Below are 14,241 nucleotides of genomic sequence, written 5' to 3' on the forward strand. Positions count from 1 at the left end.
TGTACCCTTTACCCAGTTTCCCCCAATAGTAACATTTTGCAAAACTATTGTACAGTATCACTTTTTAAAATATTTTTATTGATTTTAGAGATGAGAGGAAGAGAGAGAGAGAGAGAAGCATCGATGTGAGAGAGAAACATTGATCTGTTGCCTCCCACCGCCACCGAGGATCGAACCCACAACCTGGGCATGTGTGCTGACTGGGAATCGAGCCGGTGACCTCTCGGTGCATGGGACAATGCTCAGCCAACTGAGCCACACCAGCCAGGGCATGTACAGTATCCCTGTATGATGTGTTCATGTACAAGATAAACATCGATGTTGACATAATCCGCATACATCCATTTCCATCACCACAAGGATTCCTCATGCCGCCCTTCTGTAGTCACATACACTTCCCTCCTTCCCGACCCCCTCGTGATGCCTTGATAACCTCTAATCTAGTCTCCATTTCTATAATTTTGTTATTTCAAGGTGTCATATAATGGAAGGATGCAGCATATAACCTTTTGGCATTGGATTTTTTTTTTTTTTACTTAGCTTAAATTCCTGGATATTCGTGTATGTATTAAGAGTTATTTCCTCCTTTCTTTTTTAAAAATTATTGATTGATTGATTTGAGAGAGAGAGAGAGAGACATCAGTTTGTTGTTCCACTTATTTCTACATTCATTGGTCGATTCTTGTATGTGCCCTGACCGGCGGTTGAACCCGCAACCTTGGTGTATCAGAACAACGCTCTAGCCAACTGAGCTAGCCGGCCAGGGCTCTTTTTGGTTTTAATTGCTGAGTAACACTTTATGGTATGGATGTACTACAGTTTGTTTACTGTTCACTCATTGAAGGACATCTGGGTTGTTTCCAGTTTTCAGCTATTATGAGTAAAGCTGCTATGAACATTTGTGTACAGTCTTTTATGGGAACACAAGTTTTCATTTCTCTAGGATAAATGCCCAAGAGTGCAATTGCTGGTTCTTGTGGTAGTCGCGTGTTTAGTTTTATAAGAAACTGCCAAACTGTTTTCAAGAGTGGCTGGACCATTTTACATTCCCACCAGCAATGATGAGTGATCCGGTCCTCCACATCTTAGCCAACATTTGATGTTGCCACTGTTTTTCATTTCAACCATTCTGATAGGAGTGCAATGATATCTCACTGAGCTTTAAATCTGCAGTATTTTCCTGATGGCTAATGATGTTCAACATTTTTTTCATGCCCTTATTTTGCATCAGTGTATCCTCTTTGGGAAAAGTGTTGATGTTTTTCACCATTTTCTAAATGAATTGTTATAATTTTTTAAATTGCTGAGCTTTGTGTGTTCTCCGTATATTCTAGATACCAGTTCTTTTTTGGATATATGGCTTACAAATATTCTTTCTCAGTCTATAGCTTGATTTTACACTCTCTTACCAGGATCTTTGGAGAGAAACGTCGATGTGAGAGAGACACATGGATTGGTTGCCTCCCGTATGTGCCTGACTAGGGCTGGGGAATTATGATCCCATTTAAAAAAAAAGAAGTGTATAGAGACACACACACAACCATATAAAAAAAACAGAAAAAACATACACCAAAATTTTAGTGGTGATTGTCTTTAATAGTGTTTTTGGTGACTTTAATTCTGATTTTGGCTTCTCTAAAACATAACATTCATTACTTTTAGCATAGAAAATAAAAATGATAGTTATAATCTGTTTTTTTGGAGATTGTTTAATTACACAAATATAATATTCATCTATCACATTCAAAATATTTATTAACTGCTTACCAATTGTTAGGCCCAGCACTAGGAGCACAGTGGAGAACACCACAATTGACACAGTCCTTCAATCACAAATTCAAGACAGGGGCACAACAGCTTATGAAACAGAGAGAGAAGTGATAACAGTGATAGCACTGAGCGTTGTGGAAGCTTAGAGAAGGGTGGGGGTTTGGGAGGTAGGATAAGGCTATTCGGTAGAACTTAAGTGAGTTAGAACCAAAAGAAGGGATATACATAGGGACATAGGGAAGAATGACCTAAGCTAGGGATAAGCATTTTCAAAGGTTCTGAAGGGACACATCGCTGTAGAAATGTGAAAAGCCATGTGGCGGGGGAGGGGGGAATGAGGGGAGCTGGAAGGGTGGTATTGGAAGGAGAGCTAGAAAAGTAGGAATTGGAAATGAAGGTCCTTATGGATTATGTTGATAACATGTTCTATCCGTAAGAGTAAACAGGAAAAAAATGGCTATTAAGGGTTTTAAATGTGAAGGACATGATCATATTTTTGCTCTAAAGAGATCACACTGACTACTGAGTAGGGAATGAATTAGAGGGAGACAGGGAGACCAGATAGGCCAGTAGCTTAGGTCACTGTGATGATGACAATGGATGAAGAAGTGACTTGGTGATTGATTGGGTTGGACTGGTGGTGGTGGTAGAGAAGGTGTCAAGGAAAAGCAAGTGTCAAGGACAATGTTTTGGCTCCTGGGTTGGCAATTGTGTCTGGTGGTGCCACTAATTGAGATACGGAACAGATGGGGAGGCACAAAGTGGGAGGGAAATTGAGCTCAGCTTGGGACACACTGAGTTTGAGCTTCCTGTGGGAAATCCAATGGGGTGCTTAAGAAGCTGTTGGGTAGATTCAAGTCTAAAGTTTAGGTGTGACACTGGCCATATAGACAGACGTGTTTTGGGGGGGCAGTAATGAGAGTAGATGAGATCACCAAGAGAGATACGCAGAAGAAGAGAAGAGGGCTGAGGACAGACCCCTAAGGAAAAGCAACATTTAGGAGACTGGAGGTGAAAAAGAAATTTGACTCAAACCTGGTCTGGGACAGAAATTTTGCGTGTGATGTAATTTACAACTCCTTCTGGGAAGCAATTAGCATTCCTGATAAAGTGCGTGAACAGTTTTCTGACAGACTTTAATAAGACTGAGAACTCCTTCTGGGAAGCTAGGGTTACCCATCCAGCTGATTGACTAGCCTAATAATCTTTAACCAGATGTTCTTTTTTTAAGTTCCATTCTAAACATGGTTGGTGAACCATTCTTTTTTTTTTTTTTTCTCTTTATAAAATGTCTTAACCAAAATTAGTCTTCCAGTTGATTTTTTTCCAAAAAGCTTCTTCTCAGGTGCTCAAAAATAACTTGTCTGAGGCCTTGTTTTAGCAAAAGAGAAAGAGAAACCTGCAAGAGAGTAAGAAAAAGCCAGACAGGTAGGAGAGAAAACCAACATTTAGGAGACTGGAGGTGTTGTGGACGCCAGGTGAGAGCAGGCCATGAGTGGGCAACCATGTCACCTGCCAGTGGGAGCTGAAGGACAACACGGGTGACAGATCGCCACTGGATTTAGCACTAAGAATGTCAGTGGTGATCTCGGCAAGAGCAGTCGTCAGTCAGACTGCAGTGGGCTCAAGAGTGAGTGTAGACCATTCTCTCAACAGGAGTGACTGCAAAGAGGAAGGGAGAGGAAGAGAGCTTTGAGCGGGTGTCTTTTCGGTGGGAAACGTAAGTATATTTAAATGTGTTTGGGGAGGACTCAGCAGCAAGAGAAGGAGGAGGTACCGACCTGAAAGAAGGGCTAATCCTGAGTTAGAGGCCAGCGAAAGCGAGTCAGGCTCAGGGCGTTCTGAGCCCCGTGGAAGGTCATCTCTCAGCCGCTGTGACAGGAAGGAAGGGGGAGGCGGGCCCGCGTGGAAGGCCAAAGCTGGCCTCTGTCACTCCTGCCACGTAGGAGTTAGGAGCTCTGCTGAATGTGCCGCAGTGAGGGGCAGGATGGCAGCCTGAGGACCACGGGGAAGTTCTGAGAAAGATCCTGAGCAAACGGGAGGCGGAACAGACCAGGGAAACGGTGATTTCAGGACATCCTGGAGGTGGTGCACCCAATACGTCTGTGATTTTCTCCAGCGGTGCTTAGATGTCTTGATTTAGGCATGAACAAGGCTAAAATATTTCAATTAATCTGGACTGTCCTCAGTGAAACCATGGAAGCTTCGCAGCTTCCTCTGCCCACCCCTTAAATATGCCTCCTTTGTTTACAGCCCTGGCTCTGCTTCCAACTCTAGACACTTCCGAGTGATCCTGTCCACCCCCATGGCCTCAGTTAATCTCTAAGCTGTAGCCCTCAAGTGGTGTCTCCTCCAGTGGAACTCACCAATATCCCCACTCCTTCATTTCTTTCCCTCTGAGAATGAATATAAGCTCTGGGAGGGCAGGGCTTTCCTTGTCTGGCTCACTCCTGCACCCCGGAGCTCTGAGCTCAGTGACTGCCTGTTGAGTCACTGAAGGAATCCACTCAGTTCTCTAAGACGGAGACCTGGAGTCACCTTTCCTTTTTTAATTTCTTTTTTATTGAATTTATTGGGCTGACATTGGCCAATAAAATTATACAGGTTTCAGGTGTACAGTTCTACAGTACATCATCTGCATGTCGCACTGTGTGTTTACCACCCCAAGTCAAGTCTCCCATCACCATTTGTCCCCCTTTACCTTCTACCCCCCCTTCCCTCTGGCAATCCCCGTAACATTGTGGAGCCACCTTGCATTCCAACTTCTTTCTCACCTCTGACATACAACCCATTAAGTCTTGTCTATAACGAAATGTGCTTCAGGACAGGGGAAAAAAGTGAATTATCAAACAATTCTAACACGGAAACTGCTTTGCCTTCTTTACTTTGCTTCATTAACCCTGGAACTAACCCTTGGGGGCACCTCCCTCCTGCTTCCTCGTGCCACCCCCACCCTCCCCCAGCACCCACCCTTCTCAGCCTCAGAGTGTAGGGAGTCAAGTTTTTCATTTGCTAATGATTGGGGCTCAGGTTATAATGGGCCATTAAGGTGTTTTGTGGAAGAGAAGAGGAAAGTGGAGCTTTCCTGCGGAGGGAAAGGGAGTAGACACCCCGGGAAGTGAGGGAGGAGGGGCTGGGATGGGTCCCGGCTTGGGACACCGGAGTCCGCCCTGACTGCCGCCTGGGCCCTGGGACCCGAGCCTCCACTCTGCGGGTGGCCGCAGCGAAAGCTTCAACTGCTCACCTCTCAGCAGCCAATATGTCAAGTGACAAGGAGTTGGGGCAACGAAAGTGACTTTATTCAGAAAGCCAGCAAGCCCAGAAGATGGCAGGCTGCGTCCTAAATTACCCATCTTGAAGAAGAATACAGAATTCAGGCTTCTTTATGTCAGGAGAGGGAGAGGCAGGAGGGGTGTGAGATCAGGAGATGACTGATGACCCCGGACATCTGGACCTCAGCAACGGTCCGAGGGGGCTGATGAAATTTCTTTGCTTTTGGTCAACAAATTCCAGTGGTCCCAGTCACAGGTTCCCGTAAGTCTTTTGATGAACAGTCATTATTTTTGCACATACCTTCCTTATCTCTCTGGAGAGGCAGTTTCCAGCAGGGAGGTTGTTGCAAGAATTCCCAGGCTACAGGTTAGATTCCTTTAGTGATTAGCATTTCTCGTGCTGGACTAAGCAGAAGTTGCTGAGGTGTTATGGGAACTGGGCAGGCTCAAGCCAGGTGGGGTCAGAAAGACTGATGATTTTATTCCATTACTGCCCAGCACAATGGCCTGTATTTAGTGGGAGCCTTCTTGAGGTGTCCCTAGCAGATCGGTGGTAGAAGGAGCTCTCACCCCTTCCAGAGCCGGTGTTGACCTGAGCAAGCTGGAGACCTCTGAAGGGCCCGCGCCTCCATCACAGGCTGTCTCCATCCATAGTGACTGCAGTCTAACCCCTGTCTCTCACCTGGTCACTGCAGAAGCCTCCCATCTATCTACCTGTGTCTTACTCCCACCCATCCATTCTCCACATAGAAGCCAGAGTTTTTATAAAAAAAAAAACAAAAACAAAAAGCACCACACTTGGTCTCCTACCCCCTTTCTCACCTGGCTAATACCTATAATCCTCCAGGGTTCAGGTTAGGGTCACTTATTCTCAGAAGTCTTCTCTGACCACCCTCCTCCCACCCATCTCACACACACAAGATTAGGTCCATGTATTCGCTTCCTCCAAACCCTGTGGTTTATTGGACTCACTTGTCTATATTTTAACTGGCCTGTGGGCAGAGAATAGGTGTACTTGCTGGGGACTTGCCACCTTGTCTGGTGCCTGGCCCTGTGCTCCAGTGTGGTAAGATCTACATGAGTGGTTCTGAAATTTGAGTGTGGATCAGAATTACCTGGAGGGCTTGTTAAAACACGAACTGCTGATCCCCTTTCTGATTTGGTAGGTCTGGGTTGGGGCTGGAAATAATGCATCTCTGACATGTTCTCAGGTGCAGCTACTGGTGATCATATTTTGAGTTCCCACTGCTCTTCATTCAGTAAGAGGAGACTGGAGGGGTAGATTGCAGTGACTGTTGAGGTAAAAGGAAAGGTCGAATGAGCTTTGGAAGTCTCAGAGATAGTAAAATGAGAGACTTAAACCTGCTGTTAAAGACGGCAGGACTTTCCAGTGATTGGCAAGGTCCAGAGAGTAAGTATGAGAGTGTGGCCCGGCTGGGCGTGACTCAGCGGTTGAGCATCGACCTAGGATCCAGGAGATTGAGGTTTGATTCCCTGTCAGGGCACTGCCCGGGTTGCGGGCTTGATCCCCAGTCGGGGTGTGTGCAGGAGGCAGCTGATCAATGACTCTCTCATCACTAATGGTTCTATCTCTTTCTTCCCCTCTATCTGAAATCAATAAAGATATATTTTAAAAAAAAAAGTATGAGAGTGTGTGGCTGAAGCGGCCAATAGACGAAGGTATGGTGTGCAGGTGAAGACCTGAAAGTTAAAAAATAAAAATAAAAAAAATTGTATGATGATGAAATGAAAATCATGAAAGAGGTAAGTGAAAAGGAAGATTGTAAAATGGAATGTGTGACATCATTGCAATTTTATTTAAAATGCCTAGAAAAAAGACTGAACATTTTATGGCAATATTTATAACAGGTCAGTTTTATTACCTTCCTTCACTTTTCTGAAATTTCAAAATTCTCTCCATTACCATGTTTTATTTTCAAGATTAGGGAAAATCTTTTTCTATTTTTGAACCTCCTCAAATGTCAAATGTCTTGGACACTTCCATCTGGTTGAAATAAATGATCTCCTCTCCTGTCAGACTTGTTTCTCTTTGATATCTTAACTTGTGCTAAAAGTATGAAAATCAACAAAATTTAAGCAACCAAAATCAAAAGTAGACAAAAGAAGAAGAAGAAAGAAAGAACCTCAAGAAAAAAATAATTTGGCTGGTACCGACATCAACAAAAAAGTATCTCGGTTATTGGCCTTCCAATCATTCGTTACAACTGAATGTGGTAACCACCCACCTGGCTATATTCAGGACCTGTGACCTCATCGACTGGTCAGACAGGGAGCTCTGGTCCTAATCTCTCACCCATGACCTCCTGTTTCTTCTCATGGGGTTCAGGCATGGGCTGAATATGGTTCCCAACCTGACTTTTCTTGTTCAGAGTATCCCACTATCATATCCCTCCTTGAGTTAGATCCCTTCCCACCCAAATAATGTCATTCAAAAAAGTTAATAAAAAGTTACTCTTTCCTGTCATTTAGTTATTAAAATTACTGTTTTTAATTACTTGAAAACCTAAGCTCTCTTTATAACAGGGTTTATTTGGGGCATAAATTCAAAGTTCCAATCAAAGTACAAATAAACTTTTAGAACATAACCCATTTTATCCAGGAGAGCCCTTGTGCAGTAAAAAATTCTCTCTATGCCAGATAATGCATACCAACTGGCAATGGCATTTGTCAGTAAGAACTTCTTGCTCATTTCTCTAAAGGAATGAGATAGTACTTTAGCATATGAATCTACTTCAAATATAAACAATTCTGAATTTCTTGTCATGGCCTTATAATGATTTACTTACAGAGCAGACACAAAGGAAATGACTAAGTAGGTGTAATTATGAATGGTTTCACAATCAGAAGTATGAATATCCAAATTTTTATTCCATAAAAATCCATTATTATGGGAGAAAATAATTAAACTCTGTATGACTGCAGCAAACTGTAAGGAATATATAGAATTGTAATTATCACCAAGAATACTGATCAGATCAGAAAAGACTAGAATCTTACTATTTCAACTACACTGACTACTTTGTAGCTATTTCCTCGAATATCCTTTCATCTCCTCAAATAAACTGTGAATTAACAGAACCATTCCAGAGACCAGGAAATGGTGATCCTCAGTGATTTGGTAGGGTGCGACAATAAGTGACCGAGTGGAACCAGAAACTGGTTTTCCCAATCATCAACTTAGCTTAGGGCCTCTTATTCTAGCACATATTGTCTGTGCTTCCAGAAGGCAAACCATGCCATTGTCTTTCCCATTTTAGAAATAGGTTGTATCAAAGTTTCCTTGGCGGTCTAATGGCAAAAGACACCTGTTATTTAAAAAAAATGTCAACAGCTAATGATTAATGACAGTTTTTTTGGTGTTTTTAATTTTATTTTATTTTACATGTTCTTTCTCAGTTCAAGTTGTCCTTCATTTCTTCAAATAATCACTTTCCAAGTTAGGTAGAGAAACTGGGAGTTAGATTGGATCTTGTCTATCATCTCAGTGGGGAAACTAAGGCCCAAAGAGATTTGCCCAGGGTCTTCTGATCCAGGGTAATTTATAGCACAGGGCACTGCCTCAGCCGTCACTGTTCTGAAGAACTGGCATAACTAAAAGGATGTTCCTGGGCCCGTCGGTCCTGATGCCCAGTGTATCTGTGTGGGGCGTTTCTGTGCCATTTTACCTCTTTATTTTTCTCATCCATTTAGCCGCTTCTTTGATTTTGTTGCCTGAAGTTTTGGGAGTGGGGATGGTCAGAAAAAGACAAGTAAAAACGCAAGCGGCAAGTGCGACAAAAAATATTTTTATGGGGAATGAGTGAAGTAAGTCTGGCTGGAATTGAGAAGATGCAATTTTCCATGGAGAGAAGACCAAGAAAGGGATATTGGAGGGATGGCTGAGGGGATTGATAACCTCCTACTGCTAGGGCCTCTGCTGCGCACTTTTATGGGGTTGTCTCATTCCTTATAACAACCCGTTAGGTAGGGGCTGTGAACCTCATTTTATTACTCATGAAGAAACTGAGGCTCAGAGTACTGTTATTTACCCCAGACACACCGATAGGTAACAGGTAGAGCCAGGTCCAACGCAGGGTCTGTCTGGCTGTGGACCTGTGTACTTCACTTTTACAGTAGAGTATGTGTGAGGTGGACCCATGAAAAGAGCAGTAACTGCAATGCAATGCTGACCATAGTAATAGTGGTAGCACAGTGCTTTACATCTGTGATCTCTGAACAGGATTAAGCGAGCACACGGGGAGGGCCCATGTGGTGTCTTTGTACTCTTTGTGAGTGAAACAGGCTATGTCTTTACTTAAGATTTCCTTTGGCTTAATTTGTTTTCTGAAAAATAATGGAAAGGCTCAGTTAGTTTTGTTTTGCCGTGTTCATCGGATTTTACGTTCTTCGTGAGGGTGGATGGGGTGGTGTGTGACTGTATGAAGCCAAACTGGATATATCCAGAAGAATGCATCCAGTGCTTTTGGGTTTGATACTGAATTTTGTCATTAGTGATCACTGTTCCTATTTACCGATGGGAGTTTTAATCCCTACAGAGGTCTTTTTCCTTTTGAAACTGAGTATCATATACACCCTTATTTCTTTAGGGTGGGGGTCCATGAGAGAAATAGGTTAACCTTCCCACAAAAAAGCAATTTGTATTCAATGGAAAATCAATAACCACTCATAGTTATACAGAAATACACCCCCCCCCAATGAATCTCTGATGACTAATTTTGTATTAGTCTGAAACTCCAGTTTTAGCATTAGTCTCGATTCTCATATTTGGAAGGTGCTGTCCAGTGGTGCGATACCGTGTAACAGAAAGGTGCTGTCAATTTGTAAATATAATCACGATCTTCTAGTGAATTAATGCGCATTTGCAACGATCAGCGTGATCCTTAGGTAAAGACGCGTTCCAGCTCCCAAACTGGGTTCTCTGTGTTTAAAAATGTCATTCTAATTCGAAACTCCGTAAACCTGTTACTACAAAAGAGCTATTTATTTTGCCGTTCAGTCTAAAAATAAAACCTTTCACCCAAATTTGACGCCTCAACAGCCACACGTTTCATCGACACACTTTTAATGCAATTTTGAAAGAACCCACGTCTAGGCGCTGGGATGTCAGACAAGAGTTGGAACCGGGACAGTTCTAAGGGGGTCATGTCAAAGCCCACGTCCCTGCTGGGCGACACCCCGAGCATTTCCAGGCTCGCCGGGGAGACGAAGGACGGGCCCCTGGGAGGCGGCCGCGGCCGCCGCAGGCCCGCGAAGAGTTAAAGAGGGACGGCGCCCCCCGCGCCGCGGGCTCCCCGCGCGCTCCCTCCGCCCTCGCGTCCCCACCCTCTCGTTTTGGCACGGGATTAAAGTGCTCCCCCCTGTGGCAGCAGTGACCCAGAAATGAGTTTGATTCACACAGTCCTTCCTCCATAACCAGCCCGACGCCCGTCCGAGAGGCCTCCCCGCGCGGGCGCCGGGTGTGTGCGCGCCGGCTGAACGCGAGGGCCCGCCCGGCTCCCCGCCCGGCTCCCCGCCCGCGCGCCCGCCGCGGCCCCAACTCCCGCGGCGCGGAGCCCGGCGCCTCGGCCGAAGCCTCCGCAGCAGGTACGCGCGCGGGCCGCGGGGGGCGGGGGGCGCGCCGCGCGTGTGTCCGCGCGTGTCCGCGTGTGGGTCCGGGTGCGCGTCCCGGACCCGCGGCGGCGGCGGCGGCGGCGGCGGCAGCGGCGGCGGCGGCGGCGGCGGCTGCAGGACGAGCCGAGAGGCTCAGCCATATTTGATGGTTTTGTTGCTTTGCTCGGGAGTTCTCGGGAGTAATTTAATGCCGAAGGTCGCTGCCTAGTGGAAATAATATAGTACGTCATTAATATGGCGCCAAAAGATTGGGCTCTCGATCTGTAGCGAGGAGGGCGGGCGGGCGGCCGCCGAGCGCAGCCTCACTATCCCACCAGTAACTTGGGCATTGCCGGGGCGGGGGCCCGAGGAGCAGGAGGAGAGGATGGTTTTTGGAGCCTGAGAATTGATTTATGTTGGATCAGTAAGTTTTATGATGATTATTTTTCCATTTTGGGGAGGTGGGGGGAGGAGAGCTGAAGACTTAGAGCTTTGCCTTCTTACGGATTTGCGAAGAACATGCGGTTTTTCAGGTGAAGCATCAATGAAACGCTTTCAGGATCGGAAGCCGAGTTGAGTTGGCCCAAAGTGCATGGAGCTGCATGAAAGTGGAAAGCATAGTAGCAACTTGGTAGACAGATGGCAATGGCAGAACGCAGGTTCGCATACATATATGAATCCAGAGTGTGTGTGACCGTGGAGGGAGGGGGACGACTATATTTGTCTAAATATAGGGGTGTGTGTGTGGTGTGTGTGTGTGTAGGTACATTGTGTAGGGTGGCCGCAGCCCCGGCTCTTGTCACCGCGTCACCACATGTCCAAAATATTCATTGCATCAATTCAAGGGCAGTGAGCAGGGGGTGGAGGGACAGCTTGGCAATTAGATTCTTCCAAATTGGGTTTCCAGTGATCAGACCTTTTACTTAACAGCGAGACTGCCTGTAAAGTGTAAAAACCCTTCATCGGTGAAATTAGGAAGGAGTTGCATTGGCGGAGCAAAGTACCGATTAACCATGAACTTAAAAACGGATTGCAAATTGCAACCTTTGGCACCATCTGCAAATTGTGGGGGTGGGGTCGCTCGGTCCTCGCGCTCTCAAGTGAACGTGCCGTATGGACCCTGGGACTGCAAGTTGCAAAGCCCTTCGGTGCACGTGTCCTGCGCCTGTGAGTGTGTTTGTGAGTTGGGGGCTGTTGTGCGGCGGCCAGCAGGCTTTCCGGGTTGTTGGCGCTGGCTTGCAAATTCGGGAGAGGGATGGAATGTGGAATGCTGACCGGGGAACCGAATCCTGTCGGAACGGTCCCATTTGCTGGAGAAATTCGATCCCTTCCACCTCCTTCCCGCTCCCCCCGCCCGCCTGCGGGCAGGAGGCGGGGCCGAGGACCCGGCTGCTGCTCAAAGTGGCGGAGCGCGGCGGCGGGAGGCAGGTGCACGGCACCCGCCGGTGGGGGTGCCTCAACTTCCGCGGGCGTTTAAATAGCAGCCTCTCTCTCCCCTCCCACCGGTAATAGGTGACCTGGCGGCCGCGGGCGGCGGGGGGAAGGGGACGGGGAAGACCCGGGAGCTCGCTTCCGCGGCACGTGGGCAGGTGCTGGGTGGCCCCGGGGCCAACTTTTGGAGCCCGCCTCTGGCTCGGTGTGGAAATGGGGGCGGGCGGCGGCCGAGGCGCTGCTTTCTCGGCCGCGGTCGCGGCGTCACCTAACGGTCCCAGGAACGCCGCGGGGGTCGGGGTGGGGTGTGTGTGTGTCTGTGTGTGTGTGTGGGGGGGGGGCTTCGGGAACAGGGACGCCGGGCCCGCCGCGCCCGCGCCGCGGGAGTCCCGCACAAAGCCCGCGCCGCGGGGGCGACCGCCGCGCCCCCGCCCGGGGAGCGGCCCGGAGCCCGTCGCCGTCCCCGCGCCGATTCCGGCGGGCGGCCGCAGGCGTTTGTTTGTTGGTTCCGCACCGCCTTCCCCGCCGGATGGCTTCCTGTGACAGAGGTGATCCACAGTTTCCAGAACTGTCTGGGGGCGGGCGCGGGCGCGGGAGCCGAGCCCGCTCGGGGCTGCTCGCCGCCGCTCCCGCCTCGCCGCCGTCCTCGCCGAGCGCCCGCCCCAGCCCGGAGGTGCCGCCCGGCAGGGACTCGGGGAGGGGGCCGGCGCGGCCGTTTCCAGCGGCGCAAGTGGCTTCTGGACGCGAGGGATCGTTTGATTTGCCACTGGGGCCGAGCGGATTGGTGCAGCGGCGGCGGCGGGGCGGGCGCAGGCGGTGGCGGGGGGCGGCCACTTTCGAATGGAGAGGGCGGCGGCGGGCACGTCGCTGCGGAGGGAGCGGCGCTGGGTTGCGCCACGAGAAGGTGTCATCACTGCACCGGGGCTCGTTCCGGCGAAGGTGTCGGGAGTTACTTTCCCCTCCTCCCGCGCTGTTGTTTCTGTCGCCTCGGGAGGAGCGCGGCGCGGGAGGGCGGGAGGCGGCTGCGCCGCGGCCCTGCGCGCACCCCGGCGGGCGGGCGGGCGCAGCGCCGGGAGCCCCCGTGCAGGGCGGCGGCCGCGCCCCGACCCCGGGTCGCCCCCCCCCCGACGCCGCCTCCCCTCCCGCACCGGCCTCATCCCCACCCCAGGGCCCTCTGCGCGGCTGTCTTCTCCGCGGCTCCCCCTCTCGGGCGCGCGGGGGCGGCCGCAGCCCCGGGCCCCGGTGCATGCAGCGAGCAAACAAAAAAGCGGGCGATTTAAACGTGCCTTCGAAACCCGTTAGGAATGCGTCGTCACCCGCAGGCCGTTTCAAAGCAGCCTGGGCTTTCTAGTCACCGGGAGGCGGGCGCTGCCCCGCGCCTCCGCCGGGACGAGGGTCCGTCGCCCTCCCATCACCCCGGCCAACAGGCAATTCAGAATTTCTTTTTGTCGAGTGATCAGCTGCAGTTGAATGACTTAAGACAGCTACGTTTTCAGGAGCGCGGCAGAGAATCTGAGGTTTCCATTAATGGGAATGCTTGGGGGCTTCTTTCCCAAAGGTTTTTATGAGATGATCTATTTTTCCTTTTTAGAAAACCCGCTGTGAAAGGCTAGCTCTCTAGTTACTTGTAGCTCAAGGCTAACAAATGAACTAGTTTTAAGATTGAGAGGAAATTATTTCCCTGAAAGCTGATTTAGGTAGTGATCACCAGTGGTTAGAGATCACGATAGTAAGTTGCATTTTCATCAAAGCGCCTCTAATCGATATTTAATCGCTTCTAGGTGGAGAAAGGAAGCCTTCCGTGTAACCATACTTAACACTTTTGGTACGATAATTTGTTGCAGAGCAGGCGGCACGTTTTGGAGAGATGCACGGAATTATTCTTGTAAGGCGACACTTTCTAGCAAATAACTGCAGCCTAGAATTGTTACTGCCCTTTTAGCCCAAATATTTAAGTCTCGTGTAATGTCACTTTTAAAAAAGGTGACTTTTTGATTGCTTGGTATTTTGCTTTCTCCCTTAAATTTGTGTATTTTTCATATGTGTATGTGACCCAGCATTTTCATTTCCACACCTAGAACAAATACAGTTTTCAGCTATTTGTTAGGTTTCCCCCATATCTCTTCATCAGAGGTAAAGGACGGGTGTTGCCAGACAT

At 48.5% G+C, this 14,241-nt stretch overlaps 1 protein-coding gene across 8 annotated transcripts in view; it reads left to right on the forward strand.

Annotated features, from left to right (window-relative positions):
- Positions 1–14,241, forward strand: part of JADE1 (jade family PHD finger 1) — a 161,292-nt gene that overhangs the window by 95,804 nt on the left and 51,247 nt on the right. The window contains exon 1 of one of the 8 annotated variants that reach the window (XM_081136395.1): positions 10,565–10,646. The exons of 2 other annotated variants lie outside the window; for them this stretch is intronic. The gene's annotated coding sequence lies outside the window, so the exon portion shown is untranslated. Of the gene's footprint in view, positions 1–10,564; positions 10,647–10,798; positions 10,895–10,977; positions 11,077–11,254; positions 11,312–12,068; positions 12,165–14,241 lie in introns of those variants that run through there. 5 more of the 8 variants (XM_081136398.1, XM_081136402.1, XM_081136394.1 and 2 more) reach the window with 5 other exon arrangements.

This window comes from Miniopterus schreibersii (genome assembly GCF_964146895.1).
Source record: "Miniopterus schreibersii genome assembly, chromosome: 4".
Lineage (NCBI taxonomy): Eukaryota > Metazoa > Chordata > Mammalia > Chiroptera > Miniopteridae > Miniopterus > Miniopterus schreibersii.